The sequence below is a fragment of the Stegodyphus dumicola genome, chromosome 2 (genome assembly GCF_044657685.1).
Source record: "Stegodyphus dumicola isolate Sdum_Otavi_A_Nest chromosome 2, ASM4465768v1".
Classification (NCBI taxonomy): Eukaryota; Metazoa; Arthropoda; class Arachnida; order Araneae; family Eresidae; genus Stegodyphus; species Stegodyphus dumicola.
The window spans coordinates 235291608-235313184 of NC_140769.1; positions in this window are offsets into that span (position 1 = coordinate 235291608).

Genomic DNA, 21577 nt, shown 5'->3' on the forward strand with positions numbered 1-21577 from the left:
ATCTTGTTTACACTATTTGTACCACCAAATAGCGACGGCTCCCCTCACGCAATTCTAAATATCGTGAGACGAATCTACAAAAAATTCATCCTGACAATCAAAATAAGGATTTAACGTTTTTCATGAACATCATGGACAAGTTTCTAAAGGCACCGTCTGTCTCAGGCTTAGTAGTAACATGATCACAAAAATGCGACGATGGTTTGATAGCCTCTTATATTATATCAAAAGTAATTGCTAAATCAGGGAAAGCTTATACCATCGGCGAAAAGTTGAAACTGCCGGCTATCCAGGAAATTTCAGAAACGGTTTTACACCATTAAGTATGTATAAAAAATGTCCCATTAAGCAAAGATACAGTGAAACGAAGAATTTTTTATCTGATAAAGACAGTGCTGTACTCTTAAGTTGTTTGGATTGCTAGTGTGATGTTGTTAATAGTCGTTGTGTATTGATTTTCATTTGTATGGGTTGAATTTGTGTAGTTTTATAGTAAAATTGCTGTTGTTGCATAGCATTTTGAACCATGTTTTGCATTAGTCGTTTCTCTGAATTGTGAAGGATCCGTTCGGATTTTCTTCTTGTCAAGTTCCGTTCATCTGCTAGATGCCTTTGGCCTTTTTCCTTTTGGTACCCATCTCACTTTTCCTTTCTCCGTTTTCTCATCCGAGAAGTTTTCCATTTCCTGAATTCATTATGTCATGTGCCCTTGGGCTTAATTTAAGGAAGCGGAAACGTTGCACTTGCAATAGCTTGGTAATATAGAACTGTCTAAGACGAAGAATTTGATGAGATGGTTGAAGATGTTGAGGCCTTTTGCAAACTTTTTTATACCTACCGAATTTTTTCTTCAGGCGGCATATTTTGAATGCCGCATTTTTCCGTGGAAACATTATTTTATAGAGGTTAGTCATGTATATCCCCGAAACAGATGAAGAATAATGAGATTCGGAATTACCACAAGGAATTAAACTGAGAAGAATAGTAGTTTTTACTCTAGATAAAGTATTGATAGAAATCACGAGATTTCAATAGCTACATACTCTTGCCATATACCTTTTTTATTCCATGAAAACTTCTGAGCGAAAATTACGAATATCAATTAAACTGTGATCACGATAACATTAAACAAGCAAGAATTCCTCATCAGAGAAGTCTTCCAGAGTTTTATTTCCATTGTTGCTAGGAAAAACGAAACAAGAAAGCGGAAGGGAACGCTTTTGAAGTTTCGCAGTTTATTCTAAAATATAAACGCCAGGATAAGGTTTCAAATATTGTAATACTACTGAAAAGTTTCCTCACAACTATTGTAAGCGCTTCTAGTTGTGAGAAGAGTTTTCTAAATTTTTACGAAGTATTTTCAAATATTTATTTTCCGTTTAAGAAATTGTTCTATGCTGTTTACATAACAGCAGTTACAACAAGAAAGCAAAACTCTACAATGTCACCAATGATTTTATAAACTAAAATACAAGAAAATTAATAATACAAGTTTAAAATATTAGAATTAACCTTTCTTCAAAACTAAGCGTAGAGTTTAAATTTATTTCCCTATATGTCATTTTTACATTTTTTTAAGTTATTTGTTTTTATATCAAAAAAGGCGGCAAACTCATGGACCGCCCTCGATTCTAGCTACGCCACTGCATATATGCTTGCATTTTTAATTATACAAATAGTTTCAATTAAATCTCATAAATCCATTTAGCCTCAGTTACGAATTCTGAGTACCCAGTTAGCCGCAGGATCTGCGTATCATCATTTTGGTATAAACGCAGGAGGTAGAGTCTTGGATCTCTTCGAAGTAGAGACACAATGTGAACTCTTGTACCTTGATTATTCTTTTATTAAGAACTTTGCGAATGAATTTTGGTTCAAGAGTTCCTGTCCCTTTTAGCAGTTTTTCTGTTTTGTTAAGAGTCAGATAATTCACAATGTGCAGTCTTATCAAATGAAGGACTAATGTACTGAATGTCAGTATTTAACTGATAAGCTAATAATCATATTTTAGCATATCTTAATAAATCTGATGTGGCCATCACATGCCTTCCCGCCAATACCATGTTTTAAATAGTAACGAGCTTTAAGTATCACTTCCAGTTGATCTAATTTATTGTTCCAATAAATAGAAAGGTCTGCAATATGAAATGTTTATCATATTTTATTAGATATAATAAGCCATGCGTAAAAACTGATTTTTCTAAATTTATACCAAAAAAATCAAATGTTTGCTCCTTTATCTCTTTAGTAGACTAAACCGTTGAATAACATTGTGGTTTTTAATTTTAAAAAATTAAGTGATTATAATATATATAACATAAAGACTTTGAAACCAATATCATAATTTAATTTGCTTCTGTGTTATTTCTATAGAATGAACAAATCTAAATTCATTTTGATCTGCAGTATAACCCTGCGTTATTTAGATATAAGAAACAATGCTCGTTAGTTTTTGGAATTACTGCTGAACAGTGACTATCATACTTTCCGGGATCAGCAATAGGAGTTATCTCTTAAGAGTTCTAAGTAAATACCGCTTCCAATCTGACATATGTAGTCAAAAATCTAATATATTGTTCTCAGTCATGCATCGCATAGTATGCATGCAGGTGTTTTGAATACCAAATATGAGAAGTTTCGGATTGTCTCATAATGTATATTTTCACGAAAATCTTTTCAGAGTTTAGGTTTTATCCAAAATCTAATACACTTCCAACTGATATAAAAGTTTTAAATCCTAAAATTAAAAAGATTTGTAGTATATTTTAATAAAAGCTTTACGAGCTCCAAGTAAATTACTACTTCCGATTGTCCAATTTTACCCAAAATCTAATCAAATCTTTATATGAATGAAGAAAGCTGTTAAACAGAGAAAACTAATTTTTTTTAAACTCAGTATAAGAGTTATTTCGAACAAAGAAAATCGTCAAACATATATACCAAGACACAAACAAACAGCCGTCATTGTAAAAATGTAAAAATTGTAATATGTGTTGCGAATGCCTTAATTCTTTTTTTTTTAAATTTATTCTGTTATTAATTAACAAAGTAAGTGATTTTAAATGCGAAAAACGCAGTTCTTTATTTCTATTATTATTAACTAGCAGCTTCGCTGCCAGCCTTCGTCTGGCTTTTAAATGTACCTGAAAAATAGCTGAAGGGAACATTAAACGTTAAATTTAAAAACTGCGTAAAATTTTACTCTGCAGAAAAACTTCATAAAAAATGTTATTACGTATAACAAAATTACAATTAAATAAGCACTATCCCTTAATACAAATATTAATTATCCATATAAATAAATTAACCAATTTCCCTTGGCAAAATCTTAAGAACTCAAATGGTATAAAGGAGGTTAAGAACTTTGTTTCCTAAAAAAATCACTCAAAACTTTTCAATATCTTAAAAACAGTGAAATGAGCAATAAATAACATAAAAGAATACAAAAAACAAAAAATTCTGAAAAGCAAAGTATAATTAATGATATTTTATCTTATATTTTCAAGAGAGAAAATTTACAATGAAATAAGCTATATCCCTTAATACAAATATTAATTATCCTAATAAGAAAATTAACTTACTTTCCGCTGAAGAAAAAAAAAACTATGCAAAACTTTTCAATATCTTACAAACAGTGAAATAAGCAAAAAATAACATGAAAGCACTTCAAAAAACATAAAATTCCGCGCAGATTTTTATTCTGCAGAACAACTTTATCAAAAAAAAAAAAAAAAAGTTATATATATATATATATATATATATATATATATATAATGACAATGAAATATGCCAATCTCTTAAAAACAGTGACATAAGAAATACGGTGAAAAACTGTTGCCAAACCCATATTTCTAAAAGAATGAAACTATTCAAAATGATGCGATTTCATCAAAAATCTATCAACAACAATAAGACAGGAAAATTGTTGCCAAAATCACATTTTTAAAGATGTGAGATGTGTACTCGGAAGCTTCATTTAAAAAAAATTTTAAAAATACGAAATATTATCATTTTTCCAAAATTCTTTTTGTAAAAGCAGTCGCAAGGATGAAAGTTTAACGTGTCCAAAAATCAAAGAAAAATAACCTGTACCTTTTTAAAAATAAACTTTTTTAGAAAAAATTCCGTTGAAAAGGTGTTAAGCTTGTAAGGATCTTAAGTTTTACTAACGTTTATTTTATTTTAAATCTTTACTATCACTTCTTATTTTTTACTTCCGGCCAGAATTAGTAGCGTTAACTTATTTATGCAAAATTTGTCTGGCGAACGCCAAGTACTTAAGTTGTGGCTTTTTGCCAAGCGAGAGAGAGGAAGGAGTTAATCGAAGCAGACCGCTTACCTTAGAAGTTTTACTCAGTTGCTGGTTGCCTTCCAGGCCAGAGGTTTAATCCTCTTGATAATTTTACGTATTGTAGTGTTAACAGTTCTCTGTACTACATACGGCTTCCTGTTAATATAAGGCCAATCTTCCACGTTTATTATTTTAAAGTAGAGTTTAGTTATATTTTTATATTCTTACGTTTAGACCACAAGTAGTGGGTCTTTGTATTCCGAAGTACGGAAATTATTGTAAATAGAGAAAAATAAAGGGTTTTGTATACCCTTCTTGTGTATCCTGTCTACTTCCCACAGTTATTGAACATAGCTTTAGTAAGCTCCCTGTACCGAGTCAGGTCCTTGCATGTTCCCAAAGAAAGTAAGACGGAACATTGAACCTGATAAGCTCCCTTTGTTAAATAAATTCGTATTTAATCGATTTATTCAAACACGAAATTTATTTTAAGTCCGTAAAAGCTAAGTGCCTACGTTTCATGACGATGTGAAAATGGAGTGTGTAGAGTAAAATCTCGCTTTCCTATAGACTATTATGTCTCAAAATGACGCGAATTCGTCACAAAACATAAAATAAAAAAAATTCTAATTCAAATTTCAAAAAAATCGCTTCGAGGTGCACTGGCTCTTGTCTAGATGCACTTATGTACCAAATTTCGTAGCCGTGGGTCTATTAGCTTACGCGCAAGCGCGAACGGAAGACACACATACACACAGACAGACTCTTTTATTATATGTAGAGATTAATTGCTAGCTCGTCCCTTTAGTATCATTATATTTTTCTTTTTTATAATGACTGTTGCCTTTTTTTAAGCAGTTGGCTGTGCAAGCTATGGCTAATACGTTAAAAGAGCTAGTATAAAGGGCTAGTATGTTAAAAGACAATGAAAAAAGGAAAGGAAAGCAAAAATAATAAGAAGGTTAATAATTTGTAAAAATAGTCTTTCAAAATGTAATATTTAAAATGTACAAAAAAAAAAAAAAAAAAAAAAAAAAAAAATGCAGCTACGTCAGGAATTGATCATTTCCGGTACTTAAACGTTAGCGCAGTCACCTTATAATATCCCACTTTCCTAGCGTGCCTTCGTGGTGTAGTGGTCAGCACACTGAGCCGGTATTTCAGAGGTCCGTGGTTCGATTCCCGGCGAAGGCGTAGCTAATTTTTCATCTAGCCTGCTTCCGAAAATACCTAATGTCTCTACAACGATATCGAATTTTCTCAGATTGCGCCAAACCATAGCAACCATGCTCACAAAAATTCTTCATGCAATCATACATAGTTCTTCAGTTTTCATCGAAATATCGATAATAGTTCCAAAACAAAACATACGCTTATGAGATTTGCATGGTAGTAGAAAACTTGCGTTGTAATTTCTGCAGAAATACAGTATTTTTGTTGCAAATTTACTAAAGGGAACAACTGCTTTGAACTGCTCTTAAAACAATTACTATAAAATTTCTACTAGGAACAAAAAAGGGGGGGAAAGAAGAAAGAACATGAAAAGAAGAATAAAAAAAAAACCGCTTTCATGTAGGTTTATTGATTGATTTTCAAAATAAATTATAGAAGGCATAATAATAATCTGTTTGTGCGTAATTAAAAATTCTTTGCAATTACAAATCATCCCCTGTAAAAGTGAGCCAAACTTTGACAAGGTGGCTACGTTAATACATAAGTACCTATTTTCCACTTTGCACACCTGTTCATCTTTTACTATTGAAAAAATTTCATTTCACGTTCTTGAAAACTTTTTAATCATTTTTATGGAGGAAAAAATATTAAACTCAGATTATTTTAATTTATTACTCTCTGAACTGAAATTCATAATGCATGTTTTCCCCAAAATTATGAACTCATATAACAGAAATGTTGCAATTAAATGTTTGGAAATGTTGGAATATTATTTGGAAATCTTAATCCAGTAGCTAATTATGGCCTCTCATAATTCATTAGCATAATTTTGCTGCTGCTGCAACGCTGTAATATATTAGCTCTAAAAACAGCATTAACAGCATTTTACGCTCATTGTAATAATATAAAATAATAATGTAATTCTACGTCAACAGACAGGTAATCATTATTAGCGTTTATTCAAAACCATCTTTAATAAAAGAACTTTAGAAAACGATAAATATGAATATAATCATAAGGAATGCCGTAGATTTGTGCGGTATTACATTATGAATGCAACCATACTGAAGAGAGAATGAAACTTAGCACGACCACTACAGCTTTAAGCCTACCATTTCGAACAGTGATCACTGTTTTTGACAGCATAATGAAGCAATGATATTAAACATCACATATAATATTCTCTAAAGCAACTATCTCAATGGAAGACCAAAATCGTTTGCATTTCTTGGAAGGTTTCGTAGAGATTTCAAGCCGTTATGAGATAAAAACCAAGGGTAAGAAATTATGACTAAAATTATTCATATTTAAAAGCACCTTTTACTTTGCATTAGACAATATCTTATATATTTATAAATTAAAAAGTTCATCTAGTAAGAAGAAATGCATACTGTGTATTAAAATAAAATTAAATGCTATTAATAGAAAATTTCAGTTACTTTTTATAAATCTTCAGATCTCACAGAAAACATCATCCAAAAACTGGACACCAATGACATAGATAACAAATATTCGCGTCGAAACCTTTTTTCATGGCATTTTAATAAAAAATTGCAATATAAATACAGGAACAAAAAGTATTATCACAAAATTAATTAATTAACTTACGGATTCTTAAGTCCTGACATTGTCCTATTATTTTACTGCATTAGACATAAATACTCTATCGTGAAATTGAATTTGCACAATGAAAGAACAAATTTGTCTGTGAATAAGATGTAAAAGCCGGATGGAAGCGGATTAATCCAGATCGAAGGTAAATATGGGAAAGAAAATGCCTTGTGTTTATCATAGATAAAGAAACAGAGAATGCATATCACTAAATTCTCAAAATGTAAACTATAGTATCGTTCCAAAACACATTAAACGTAGACTTCAAAACAAACAAAAATATTACTAACAAGATTTGTCGTAAAATTATTATTCCCAGAAAAAAAAAAAAAAAAAGAAGAAGAAGAAGTTTAATTCCGGTTTCTTTCTTTCTTTTTCTTTTTTTTTTTCTTTTCTTTTCTTTTCTTTTCTTTTTTTTTTTTTTTTTTTTTATTTTATTTAAATTTATTTTGAGTTATTTGAGCAAAATTTATTCTGAGTAAAAAATACATACACTCCCTTAAGGAACATTCAGAAAATTCTTTCATTCCCAAAATAGTATTATTTCTTTTGAACTGACGAAACGGGGGTACTGTGCGCAATTATTCGATGATTCAACTGAGCAGCAACCATGATCGCCAAGCGGATGTTTAAAGTGAATGTGGTTTCTGAGAGTAATCAGTATTCAGTAGTTATGGCTTAAAGGCACCATATAAGAGAAGGTCAAAAGTGGCGAATAATTGGTAAAATCAAGCGAGGTCAAACACAAATGAAGGTCGTCCAAGGTTTGAATATCTCCAAAGTGTCATATCAAAAGTTTGCGGCCGCTTTTTAAGCACCGGATCAATTGATAGACAGCCTGGTCAAGGGTGATCAAGACCATTTTCCGTAGTGTTTTTCTCTTGAAAACTAGTAATTACAAAAAAATAATAAAATTTCGATGGAAAGCTTGCACCCAAATGTTTTAATATGCTCATGCCAAAAGATGATTTAAAGATCATACTGTTTTCAAAAGGATAATGCAAGAATTCTGAAAGAAACAGGCGAAGGATCTTCAGCTTCCATCCTCTATGGGCCTTACCAGTAACTGAGTATCTAAAACGCTGAACACTAGTAGTTCGACCAGAGTTCAGATCTTGGCAAACAGGTGAGTTGCATTAGCGTTTTAGCGGTCTTTTTCTTCTGTTACATAAGTATGAACCAGTTTCTCTTAGAAAGACCTACACATGAGCCGCCTTCCTTGGCAGATAGATTTTGTTTGCTTTTCTTTATGATTATAAATGATTATTAATGATGATGATCTTATGATAATGAAAGAATAAATTTTGGAAAGAAGCAAATTATTTCATATGTTTTTCAGCTATAAGGCACTCAGTAGTTCAAACAATCACAAAATATCGTACAATTTAACCGATGGTCTGTCCCTGAAATCTGAAAGAAAGTAATCCTTTATCTCTGTAATGGAGTTATGACATCTAGCGATGCGCGACGCCAGAAGAAAATTTACCGAGAAAGGAGTTCCTCTCAGAGTTGATTTAAACGTGAGAATTTCTAGCTGAAAGAGTCCCACTGGAAGCTATGCCCCAGCTGCGTGTGCTTGACATTTTGTGACGCTGGCGAAAATGTCTCACTTGCTGCTCTGTCTCGCGTAGGGTTTAGCGGAAGTCAACCAATAAGATATCCCGAAAGCGAAAAAATATTTCTTTCGACGCGCAATCACGGATAACTTGCTGATAGTTGATCTATCTATACAACAAAGGAGGGGAACATAGAAACCCATACCTGGTTACAACTGAAATCTCGGCTACCGAACACTTCCTGCTTTCAGCACAAGAAGCATATATTAGATTGCCAATGTATAGCTCACTCAGTGTACCATCCAACCAGGTTGGGTTCATCAGCTATTCCTGAGAAAATTTCACGCATATAATACGTTGAAGTAGTGAATATTGTAACACTTTTATCTTAAAGAAACGCATTACAAATTTTTCAGCCCAAAATCTGAGGTGCAGATGAGATACACTTTTGTGGCAGTAGATGTCTATTCTTTTGCTATTTAATTCATCATATTTCATGGATGATTATTTTTCTACGATTTATATTCCTCAACAATTTCAGTACTTATGTTTTATTTGATATCTAAATGCGATGCTCTGTTACTGGCTACATGAAAATATTTGCTGATTGACGATATTTTGAATTTTCCAGGAGTTTTTAGTCAGGCATAATCTGGTTCGAAAATCAGGCTCATATAAAAAAAATACGTAACATTTATTTATACAGAATGAACATAAGCACCGAAATCAATAGCGTACACTCCTTTTTTCCCTAAAGACACGTTATCCCTGGTTTTTGCAACATTGTCTACCAACACTCAGGTTCCAGATTCCACTATAGCCGAACTTGAGAAAAAACCAAGCTTTCTGCCGGCAATCATCAGTTGTGTTGCTTGAAGCGATGCAGAGATGAGAGTGACTGGACTGACTGTTCCAGTATTGCCAGAATACCGCACAGAGTGCAGTGTGTCCGGCTCTATAAAATAATGCCACAAAGGCGCATCACGTGGTATAGTCCGGGCGTAGTATTCCCGAAGGTAGGGAGCTAGGCAGGTAGGAAAGAAAGGGGACCGATACATCGCTCGGTCAGAAATAAACCGATCATGGACAGCAAGGCCTGTGGAGTAGTATCATAAAAATTTTGAAATCACAAGGGAAAAGAAATATGATGCAGAAAACAATTAATTTAGGTATACAAACAGATATCTAAAACGCTAAGTAAACATATTTACGGCTATATACAAATATACAATGATAAGATATCGCACTATGTGTTAAGTTGGAAAATTAGAGTCTTTAACGAGGTTTGTAATTATACGGAGTACCGTGTTTTGAATCACCTGGAGCCTGTGCAGATCTTTTTTCTTCGCTGCACTCCAAGTCGGGGAAGCATAGGAAATAATTGGCCTGATATTCATTATGTAAATGAGACGTTTTCTACGTAGTTCTAAGCTGGAAAATTTGTTTAAAAGTGGCTTCAGGCTATTGATCACACCGTAAGCTTTCTTACAAACATTTGTGATATGGTCGTTCCAGTTCAGCTTATTGTTAATCACGACACCCAGGTATTTGGCCTTATTAACCTGCGGAACTTCCTCATTGAATAAATGAAGTTTTCTTTTGAGAGGCGTTTTAGTGTGATTTCTTCTGATTACTAAAAGTTGGGATTTCTGGGCATTAATGGAGATCCTCCACCTAGTACACCAATCCTCAATTTCCGGCATGATACTTTGTAGCTTCTTGACGGCGTGATTAGCATTGACGGACCTCACAGCTAAAGCTGTGTCGTCCGCGTAGCATCCTAGAAAATTGTTCCTGTCTAGGTGGGCCCTAGGAAAGTCTGCAACGTAGAGTAGATAGAGCACGGGTCCAATAATGCTCCCTTGAGGAACCCCAGCGTTGATCTCCTTTGTGTCAGATAAATCATTACCTATAGAAACTGTGAATTTCCTCCTAGTGATGAACGATACGATAAGTTCAATCAACTCTCTATCAGAGTTGAAATTAAATAATTTGTAAATAAGCCCCTCATGCCAGACGCGGTCAAAAGCTTTTGCTACGTCTAGCATGAGGATAGCAACATTATTACGATGATGTAGAGCATCTCCGCAGAATTCTACGAACCTGACAAGTTGCATCGTAGTGGAAAGTTTACTGCGAAACCCGAATTGCTCCGGTGGCAGTACGGCTAAGAATGGCCTGAGCCTATCCAAAATAACTCGCTCGTAAATTTTCACCAGACCCGAGAGTAAACTAATGGGCCTGTACCCCTCAGGTCTGTTACCGTCCTTACCAGGCTTTGGGAGTAATATAATCTTTGCGTGTTTCCACGCACTAGGGAAATAGCTGCGTTCATTCATTCATACAAGCGTTCAATATACTTCTGAATTTCGTGATTACGTTAAGTGAGAATTTCTTAATAGCCATATTAGAAATTGTGTCGTGGCCAGGCGCCTTGCGTGCTTTTAGCTTTTTAATCAACTCTTTAATTTCCAACGGGGTGACGTATTTAATTCGCTTTCTTGCCGTGGAGTCATTTAGCCAGTCTTGAACATTATAGCAGATATCGTAGACAAAATCAAAGTCTCTGGGCGACCGATTAGGAGTGAATTGCTGCTCTAAGTATTCCGCCAGAATTGCGGGCTTCTCAACATTAGTAATAGCAATTTTCTCATTCGTGAAAATCGGCCTTGAGCAGGTGGGTTTATTCTTTAACTTTTTAATAAACGCCCAAAGGGAACCATCCATAGGGTTCAAACTTAAAATTTTCTCCTCCCAGGAATTGTTCCTAAATTGATCGATCTTATTTTTAATAATTTTGTTCAATCTATTGAGCTCCCTTTTAACTTGGAGTGACCATGTGAGATGCCACCATTTCCGCAGACGATTTCTCTCCTTAATTATATCTCTAATGTTACTAGGGAGTCTTTTTGCATACTGCTCTGTTGAGATGTTACGAGAAGCGTTATCAATGACTTTGTTAATACAGTTAGTGAAAACAGCAGAGTCAATATCTTTCCTGGTCTACAGGCTCCCAATAATAGGTGGGTTCAACTGTAACGATTCTTCAAAGATATCAGAATTTGTAACTTTAATTATCTCATCGCAATGAGCCTTTGATGCGCCAAGCGTGACAATAACTGGGATATGATCAGAGTTTAACTCGTGCATAACCTCATAAGAATAAGAATAGTCATAATAGTCATAAGAATTGCAGTGTTGGTTAATAGAATGTCAATATATCGGCCCTTTATAGATTGCTCGGCCTTATAGATTGCTATACGTGTATTCGACCGGGGCGTTTAATGCAACAGGGTGCTTTAGTAAGTATTCATACAAAGTCTTCCCGTTCTTATTGTTGCAGCGGCATCCCCAAACTGTATTTTTTGCATTCAAGTCTCCAGTGGTGATAAAGGGCTGGTTTTCTGGGCAGAAGCTTGAAATAATATTGCCATATTGTAGATTGAATTTTGTGTGGGGCGGCACTAATCTGAAAGGCCAATAGCCAGGGAGGAGTCGCCTCGCACTACGAGTTGTCATTCAAGGGTACAGTGGGCGGGTTATAAACTGAATTAAAATAAATAATTCCATAAGAAGGGAGATTCACAGCCACAGTGACTGTCTCATGTCCGTTGCTTCTATCAGTATCAATAAGGCATGTCTGCAGAGATTTGCGAACATAGATAGCGACACCCCCACCTAGATGACTCCATCTATAAGTGCGAAAATTGATGATATTAATACTTTTAGTGGGAGTGACATGGGTCTCGGTGATTAGTGCGCAGGGGCGTAGCTAGAGGGGGACAAGGGGGCATCTGTCTCTGGGCGCAGAATCCAAGGGGCGCCAAACTGATGTTACGACATTTCAGAATTAAATGTTTTCCATCCTTGGCAAGCAGTAGGGGGCGCGAAATCTTAAGTTGTCCCTAGACGCTGAAAACCCTAGCTACGACTCTGTTAGTGCGATATCAATATCATGACCAATAAGAAAATTGTGAAGCTCCATGAGCTTATTTCGAACGCCCCAAGCGTTCCAAAACGCTAATTTAATGAGAGCTTTGCTAATGGGTCTCTTATCTATTATTGGGTTCAGGAGTGAGGTTATCTTTGTTTGAAATTTTTACCTGTTTAATTTGTTGTGTAAGTAAAAAGCCTGAAATTTTAATAACTGACACTAACTCCGCGAACACTTTCTTTGCTTCATTTATTGTGCCCGTGTAAAGACCCGTCGATCGTGCTTGTGCAAACGACTTATTTTCTACCAGTCTGCTTGCGTATGTTTTAGTTTTGTCTTTACTGACCTTTTTCGGGAACTTATCACAACCACTGAAGTTCGAGGTATGTTCCTAATTGCAATTCGCGCAGCGAGGGGGCTTGCTCTTGTCCTTATTGAGGTATACATAGGAGAAATGCTTCTCACCGCATCGAACACACTTTGGTGAGTGGTTGCATCCTGCCTGGGTGTGGTGGAACCCTTGGCACCTGTAGCACTGCAAGGGTGCCGACCTGCCTCTGTAAGGTTCAATTTTAATTTTGAGATCTAGCAGAAATTCTTCATTATGTATACTCCCTGATTTGGAACGCTTGGTTGCGTGGAAAGTGTGTGGCTAGTATTTTAAAGACTTTTAAATCTGTGTAAATTGCTTGTGTTGATTTTTGAGTGCGTTCTTTGCATTGGTTATGTTCTCCGCTATCAAGATATATCAAGTTTCGTGGAAGAAAGTGCATATTTAAGTTTTTATGAGTGTTTTTCGAAATCGACCTTGCTGAAACGCCCACCTGGCATGGTCGGGTAAGTTTATATTCATGATTCGTTAAATATTGTGTGTAAATATTATCTGATTGAAGAATTCTGTTCGGTATAATTGTATCTTACTGTAATATTAAATGCACAATCTTATCTTGTACATTTATTGAGATATTGAACTCTGAAAATCTTGAGTGTACGAGGCCTAACGTGGAGGACATTGTTTACATTGCATGTAGATGTTCGTCAAGTATAGGGGGAAAAAAAAAACATTTGGTGCACCATTATATGAAGTTTTTCTGCCCGGTGGAAATGAAGTTCATATGTCTTTTTGGTGCACCGGATTTTCTGGTCTTTCCCCCCGCTGGTCAATTTGTTCAATTTTGATGCCAGAACTTTAGTTTTTACTTTAAAAATTATTTTGAAGTGTTTTAAGACTATTTTATTCTTCAGAATTAGATTTTTTGAATTTTATTGAGAATTTTAAGAAGATATTGATTGAGTTAAATGTTCTTATATAGGTTTTAGTGTTTTTAGTGTCTCCCTTACCGCAGTTATTTAGAATTTTATTATATTACTCTTATTGTCTATTTTACAAACATGGGTGAAAGAGATAGTGAAATGTCGAATATAATTAAAGAATTCTATAGGATTATTGATGAATTAAAAACGAAGCGAGTACCCAAGGATTTAATCTCTGAGTTAAATACTCAGGTTGAGGCAGTTGTGAAATGGGCACATACGTCTACGCTTAAGATTATGGAATTAGATATGCGTAAGAGTAGTGAGGAGACTCTTTTAGAATTCAAAGAGGAGATAAAACAAATGATTGATGAAAGACTGGATAGTAGGAGAGATAGAGAAGTTGATGATCAAAGAAATAATGATAAAAAGAAAAACAGTGAAAAGAGATCTAGGGCTAACGATTTGATTATAAGACCAGTTGATAAAGATGTTGATGTCTATGATGAACTTAATGCTGAACTCCAACCACAGGATATAGGTGTTAAAAGTTTTAATACTTTTAGAAAGAAAAATGGTGATATGATTATCAATTTAAAAGATAGGTCAGATATACTTGCTGTTGAAAAAGCTATTACGGAGAATCCGAAATTAAACACACTTATTAGGACTCGAAGGAATAAGTTTATTAAGCCGAAGGTTATTTTGTATAATATTAGTGATTCCGTTGAAGAAGACTTGGTTTTGAAAAGATTTAATGAATTTTGTGTTTGTGATGGGAAATGTTCGAGATCCTTATTTCGTATTAAAACTCAAGAACATGGAATTTCACATAGGATTTTTGAGATTTCTGCTAGGTGTCAGCAAGATATCCTTGAAGGGAATAGAGTTATGATTGGTTGGAAAGCATACCCTGTAAAATTATTCATTCAACCTAAGCGTTGCATGAACTGTCTTAGATTTGGGCACACCAAGAAGAATTGTAAGTTTGAAAGGGTTTGCTCTGCATGTAGTAGTAGACATGAGAGGAAAAATTGTCATAGTGAAAAGAAAGAATGTATCAACTGTAAAGAAGCTTTAGATAGATATGGTATTAATGTGGAATATGACCACGATACCTTTTGGAGAGAGTGTCCCTCGATTATAAGAGAGAAAAAATTTATTCGGGAACATTTAGATCTAGAAACTTGAGGTGATTTAGCTTCTGCGGTGGGGAGATTTTGATTTGATTTTAATTTTAAACTTTTTATTTATTCCTGTGGCTACGAACTAATAATTTACGGCTTTTACACTGTGTGAAATAAAGACTTTTGAACTATTGTGTAATTTATTTCTAAAAGAAGACTTCTAGGAAAGGATATAATTGAAAATCTTGGAAGAAACTATACCCTTGCCTCCCAGGTAAGTTCAGGATAATTATTGCTGATTTTAACTGTATATATTGTTTTTAAACTGTATATATTGGATTTTAAATTATATTTATTATATTGAATGGTTTTATTTTGGATCCTTTTAACTATGCACATTTTAAATTGTAATCTTAATCATTGTAATGCTGCGGCATGCCGGCTCTCTGCAATAGATAATATTTCTGAGGATATCCCTGATATTATTACAGTTCAAGAACCTTATTATATTGGAAAGAAAATGGCTTATATTAAAAACAGTTGGAGGACCATCCATGCAGATACAGGAAGAGCTGCTATTGTTGTCGTAAACCCTGGGATTGAATTCATAGTTAAACACGCTTCTGATATTATCGTTGCCATTGAAATACAGAAAGAGGGAAGGAATTATGGTGTGATTCCAGTTTATTTTTCTCCTGTGGAATGTTTGAATACGTATCTTTTAAAATTAGAAGAAGTTATATCTGTTTTTAAAGACAGTTTTATTATTATTGGAGATTTTAACTCAAAGAATTTTATTTGGGGGGGCTAAGAGTCTTGATGAAAGAGGGGTTTTAACTTCAGATTTTATCATTTTAAATGATTTGATTTTATTGAACAAAGAAAATTCTAGACCCACCTTCTCTTCTTCATGTGGAGATGGATATACGGATTTGGTGTTGTGTTCTCCAAATTCTCTTATTGAGAACTTTGACATGCAAATATTGGAGGAAAATTCCCTTAGCGATCATAACCATATTTTGATAAGTATAAAGGATGTTAGTATTAAAGATAAGAGGGATATTATTCTGTCAAATAATGTTAAAAGAATTGATAGTGTTGCGTTAAGATGAGAAGGTTTATTTTTGAGATTGAAGACCGTATTGTCAATACGAAGGATGCTGGGGAATTTAATGATTTAATTTTGTATATGGAGAAGCGAATTGAAGAAAGAATGAGAAGAGATTTAAAGTGTGAGATACGACAACGTAGTGGTACTGCTTGGTGGAATTATGAACTGAATACTCTTAGAAGGAGAGTCAGGGCTATCCGCAAGAGTTGCCAGGTGAAAGACTTGGATGATGAAACTAGAATACGAAGAAAAATAGAATATAAAAAATGTTTGGCTTTTTATAAAAAGAAAATTAAAAAGGTGAAGGGTGATTTCAGAAATAGGGCTTTTATTCAAGACAAGGAATATTACGAAGGAATTTTTAAGGTTGCTACGAATAAAATTAAGAAACAGATTATATTACGAGATAGTGATAATAGAGCGGTTACGGATGTAAAGGAAGAATATTTGAAAATTGTTAAAAAGACACTGAATATTGAAACTGATGAAATTGATGATCCTGATAATAATGGTGATAACTTTGGTAATGACGACTTAGATGGTGTATTGGACTTTACCTACGAAGCAATTAAGGAAGTCATTTTAAGTCTTAGAGACAGAGCCGCTCCAGGATTGGATGGAATTCGGGCAAGAGTTGTAAAAAGATTGTTTGTGAACTATCCTTCGTTTTTTATTATTTTGTTTAATAAATGTTTGTCTTTGCATGTTTTTCCTATTGCCTGGAAGATTGGAAGATTAATTTTGTTGCCTAAAAAATGAAGATAAATATCGCCCAATTTGTCTATTAAAGGTTTTTGCTAAGGTATTGGATAAGCTAATTGTAAATAGACTTTTATATGTCATAAATGATAAACAACATCTTGCGGAAAATCAATATGGATTTAGGAAAAGAAGATCTGCTAATCTGGCACTCTTTAGGGTAGTTGATAAAATACGTAGAATAAAAAGTATTGAACATGTCGCGGTTGTTTCTTTCGATGTCAAGGCTGCTTTTGACTCTGTTCGATGGTCCTCCGTATTAAATAAATTATTTGAGCTGAAGATTACAAAAGATCTTTATTTACTTATCAGGGATTATTTTAGTAATAGAAGAATTGTTTTTAAGAGATTTTCAGAAGATTTAGATATAAATTTGGATATGTTTAAAGGCTGTCCGCAGGGATCGTGTAGTGCTCCCCTGTTCTGGGCCCTAATAGTTAATACTCTCCTTGTGGATTTTGATGTTTCTAATGCAGAAATAATTTGTTATGCAGATGATATTCTGCTTATTATTAAGGGCTCCTCTCTGGAAAAAATACAACATACCTTTATAAAAGTTGAAGAGCAGATGTTGAAGTGGAGTAAATCTGAAAATATTTATTTTAATGTGGAAAAGACTTTTGGACTTTTCTTTCCTAGAGGGGGTGCTAGAACTAGAGCACCAAAATTGAAATTTGAGGGTAAGAATATCCGTTTTCAGAGAAATATAAAATATCTGGGTGTTATTATAGATGAAAAGCTAAATTTTATTGAACATTTTAAATCTATACATAGAGAAACTGATAGAATTTTACATTTTTATCGTAGTACTTTTAATACAGAAACTTTGCATAAAAAAGCGCCGATACTGAAGAGAATTTTTAAGTGTTATCTTACCTAAGATTTTCTATGGAATAGGTGCTTGGGGTGCTAGGGCAGGGGAGTTGATCCGCTTGCGAGATAAATTGAATACTTTGCAGAGAAGCTGGATGCTGGCAGTTACGAGAGTCTTCAGGACAGTCTCTACAGAGGTGGTCTGCCTCCTTGCTGGTGTCCCGCCCCTCTCATTCCAGTATAATTTTTATTATAAAAAATTTTTACTTTCGAATAATTTGGTTGATCATATAGATATAAATGAATGTGTTATTAAAAGTGAAGCGTTTCTAAATTTTGATGATGACTGTATTCATCCTAGTAATAAGATTTTGATTCCTTATGACTGTGCATTTCTCGAATGTCAGGAAATGAATATTTTCACAGATGGTTCAGGACTCGAGGGGGGTATTGGAGGTGCGATCGTGGTATTCTTCTATGGAATTGAAATACAAAATTGGAAATTTCGTTTAAATTCTATGAATTCTGTCTATCAAGCAGAAATGTATGCTATTTTTGAAGCTCTCAATTGGATTAAAGGCACATTGAAAATTAGATATAATATAAATATTTATTCTGATGCATTGTCGGTGCTACAGACCCTCTCGGGTCCTGAAAGTAAAAACTCTCTTGTATTTGACAGTATGTATGACAGACTTGTATAAAAAAGACATATGCACAATTGAAAGATATACATAATATTAAGCTTCACTGGATAAAAGCACATGCAGGATATGAAGGGAGTGAGAGGGCGGACGAATTAGCTAAGTCTGCAGCTGTGGATGAAAATGTGATTATTAAAAATATCCCAGACTCTAGAAGAAGGGCCACCTCTACTCTATATAATTATGTTTTGAACGAATGGAAAAATAATTGGGAACAATCTAATAGAAATTGTGGTTTACTGAAAAATATAAATATTGAAAAGAAAATGAAGTTATATAAAGATATAGATGCCAATCAAATGCTTACGGGACATGGACGCTTCCCTGCATATTTGAAACGTTTTGGATTGCAGGACAATGATAAATGTAATATTTGTAATGTCACTGGAGACTCTATGCATTTCTTTGAGAACTGTATTATTACCGGGAGTGCAAGGGATAGATATCAAAAATATTATAGAAGTGATTTCAAGAAAAATTATAAGAACTTTGTGGAATATTCTAGACAAATTATGAAGATTGTGAATAGCTCAAGAGAAGCCATAGGAATCTACGTGTGAATGGTGTTTTTGCATTGTATTTGCTTGGTTATGTGTTGTCTTATTTTTATTTTCTAACAGTTTTTTATTATTTTATTATGTTCTTTTGTGTGAATGTTTAAGGTCCAGTGATGACATGAAATTCACTGGTCGTATTTATGATTTTGTTTAGTTCTCTTTTTTCTAACTTTTTTGTTACTCGGTTCCTGGGGCTTTTGGTTTCCCGGGATTCATAGTTTAATATTTTATTTGTTTGTTTTCTTTGTTAGTTTTTTGAGCACGGCCGGGTCTCTGGCCCCTCGTTTGTTGTTAGATGGGCCGGCCCTTGTGATAAGTCATATGACCAAGTGTTCTTGGTTGGGTGGGCTGAGGGCTGCGCCCCCGTTAATTCACCCCCTGATTTGGCATTTTTTGGGAGTGAAACTAAAAATAGTGGAAGTTTAGTGAAATCATCATGAGATGAGAGTACATGATCTGGTCCCGTATATAGGATGGTACATGGGAGAGGGAGTGACATATTGTCACGTGAGACGAATCCGGGCATCTGGTTCGTTGCAGAGATATGTCAGAACATATTTCTTTCGTAACAGAATACAAAAAAGATAAGCATTTGATAAGTATTTTTCCATAAATGAAGTATAAACGAATTATGGCAGACTAAAAACACTTAAGTAGGGAAATTTTTATTTCCACAGATTGAGAAGGCAACGAAGGGTCTAAGATATTTGTCTTCTGTTAAGATCTCGTAATGAAAAGTGTTGAAGAATTGCATAAACTCATATTCCTTAGCGTCACGAAAAAACTTTTCATTAGCCTTATACAAACCAATACTCACTCATTCACATGTCTATTTAAGCAACATTACAGACCGGAATTCCAACATGCATCCATTGCGCACCACATTGTCTACCACGTAATTTGCAAATTTCCGGCACTAAGTGCAATTTTTTGTTCGATTGTATTTAATAAATAATTACAGCATCGGAGATGGATTGTAATATTAATTTAGTGAGCATATTTTTTTTATTCTCCTTTAACTTTGATTATCAGTGTATTTTACATTTGTTGTTTCATCAAAGTTTCTTAGCTATGAGCTAGCTATACGACTTTTTTATATACAAATATCTTGGCAATAAAGAAATTTACATGCATTACACTAAAATCATAATTCTAATATTATACTCTAGAAAGTGTAGCTTTGCCAGGAGTTAAAACATTTTCTTTCGATTTTTGCCTTACCTCTGGCCATTGAATACTGGTAGGTCGATGGAAGTTCACATTGTAGGCTGCCTAGATGGGTACTGTTTTCCAAATATATAATTGAACACGAATTTTCTTTTCTTTTTTAATTCAAGTAACCTTCGAGTTAAAACTTGAGCTTCGTTATAACGAGTTAAACAAATAAACAAACTTTCCGGAATCGAGCCTTTGAATTGGGCTTAAATATGTGTAAAAATGAGCTTTTTTAGGATTGCAGATATGAAGCATTATTATAACAGATACCTACCTGCATTTGGGGCTCTGTGGCTAATGAAATCCTCCCTTCAAGAGGGCGCTGCTAGCACAGTCTTTGTAACAAAATTTTGTTTCTTAATTAACAGCCTGAAATATAAAAAAAAAAAAATAAATAAAAAAAAAAAAAATAAATAAAAAAAAATTCTTTCACACTCCCTTAAAATAGCGCTCCTTCCACTCAGGCGCCTTTGTGAGAGGCACACTCGCACGGGATGGCCATGCTTTCAACATACATTACATGAAGAATAAAATCATTTGAGTTGATTATTAGGTGCTACTGCCTTCTACAACAATTAGTTCTAAGAAATGAAACTTTGAAATGCACGACGTAGCGTAGAAGTCCTTTCGCTTTTCGAGGGATCTGCAATGAGTTAAATGAAACCTTATGAAAATGTACAGTTCTTTTGCAATGACGTCACAGTGCATTTGACAAAGAGGTCTCCTGCATCACGAAAGGAGTTGCCACTGCGAAAGACATACACTGGCTTCCAAAAGTTAAGCATGCAATGCAAATTAGCACATTTCGAAAGCATAATTGGATTTCAGCGGATGCAGATCGCACTATGCAAATATCGTAATTTATACCCAATGACTGTCCGAACATATGCTAATTAGTTAGTGGTTACCACCAAGTCTTTGGTATTCTGTCAAATATTCAATTTTTTATACGTTCTATGTAACGGTCCCAATATCCTAGTATCTCTTCTTTGCCCGCATTCTTCTCTCCTTTAATGGTTTCTTGGCCAGCTTCACCTTTTCTTTGAATGCAGCCATCTTAATTGCTCACCATCACTCTTCTCACCAGCATTCAATTCCACATTGGATACCAAAAATTGTTATGCGCTACGGGTTCGTCAGGGATTGAATGCTTACGGTATCGATGACAGCTTAATAAAATTTATTTCCAGAAAAGAAACACTTTCCAATTCTGGAACTTTCCACAAAAATATTCGTACAGCTCTTCTCAATATGATAGAACACAATCAGTAGTTACCCCTTTGAACTACCAAGAATGTTAAACATAATGCAATGCTAAGCGCACGTAATAAGTGGGGCTCGTATGGAGGTCTCTCAGTACTCAGTACTTAGAATTGATGCTGTATTCGCTCTTACATAGTTTTTCCCGACCGCCGGGATATTTCAAGTACCTAACATTTCTTGAAATTGCTGAAATCCAGTGTCGCCAAATA